The 1,186-nt window shown below is 43.2% G+C and overlaps 1 protein-coding gene across 6 annotated transcripts in view; it reads right to left on the reverse strand.

Moving 5' to 3' along the window:
- The window catches only part of LOC106878601 (kelch-like protein 24), a 63,882-nt gene that overhangs the window by 10,874 nt on the left and 51,822 nt on the right, over positions 1 to 1,186 (reverse strand). The window lies entirely within an intron of this gene.

Below are 1,186 nucleotides of genomic sequence, written 5' to 3' on the forward strand. Positions count from 1 at the left end.
AGGATGTAGTCGATTTGGCTAGAGTGTCTGCCGGAGCGGTAGGTGACTAGGTGACTGGCAGGTTTCCTGAAGTTGGTATTGCAGACCATAAGATTGGTTGCATCACAGAACTCCAGCAGTCTGGTTCCCTCCTCGTTGCGGGAACCGAAGCCATAGCCTCCATGTATGCCATGGAAGCCCCCAGCACGACGTCCGACATGACCGTTGAAGTCTCCAGCCACAAAGAGAAGGTCCCTGTCACTCGTCGACGAGGTAGTTTGCAAGAGGGTGTCATAGAATTGGTCTTTCAGACCATCTGGTAGCCCAGGTTGAGGTGCATAGGCTGAGTTTGCCAGAGGCGGAGAATACTGCAATCTTGGTGAAAGCGAACATCCTAGATACATGTAGGTTAGCTAGAGAAGTAGATGATGACAAGGACATTGTACATTGACACAACAAGTATGATGTGGATGACCTAATTTCTGAGAATTTTAACAACCAATGAGTGACAATTTTTAGAAGATGGTTCAACTAGCAAGTCATTTTGTTGCTTACATCTTTCTTTCTTTCTTTCTTTTTTTGTGTATCATACATAATCCTGAATTAATTGTCATTCTTAAAAGAACTATAGGGGGTCATTATCCGTTGTTGTCGTGTACCAAGTTTGCCCTGATCAAGCAGGGCTATAATCCATCTGGTCATTTATCTGGGACAAAAATATCTAATCTTTCCTGCCTGGAATAAGATGATCAGGTGTGAATCATGGCTGACTGAACATTCAACTTGTTTTTGCAACTGTTTTAGCACTGGAGATAAACACATGAATGAACATACAGAAATTATCATCATCAAGATCCATTTACCAACTTGGCATGGATTGGACAGTTTGATGGGAGCTGGTAAGGCCAGGGGCTGCACCAGGCTCCATTGTCTGTTTTGGCATGGTTTTTATGGCTGGATACCCTTCCTGATGCCAAACATCTTACAGAGTGTACTGGGTACTTTTTACGCGACACCAGCAGCACTTTCTTTTTACAGGGCAACTGCACTGGTGATTTTACATGGCACCAACAGAGTCACTGAGTAACTTGCAAGACAAAATGCCCCCCCAGGATATCAATTCTTTTGTGGTACACTTCAAGTGTACAGCAAGGCACCAGATATCTCAGTCCAGAGGGATATATATATATATATATATATATATATA

This window comes from Octopus bimaculoides, chromosome 4 (assembly GCF_001194135.2).
Source record: "Octopus bimaculoides isolate UCB-OBI-ISO-001 chromosome 4, ASM119413v2, whole genome shotgun sequence".
NCBI classification, from domain to species: Eukaryota; Metazoa; Mollusca; class Cephalopoda; order Octopoda; family Octopodidae; genus Octopus; species Octopus bimaculoides.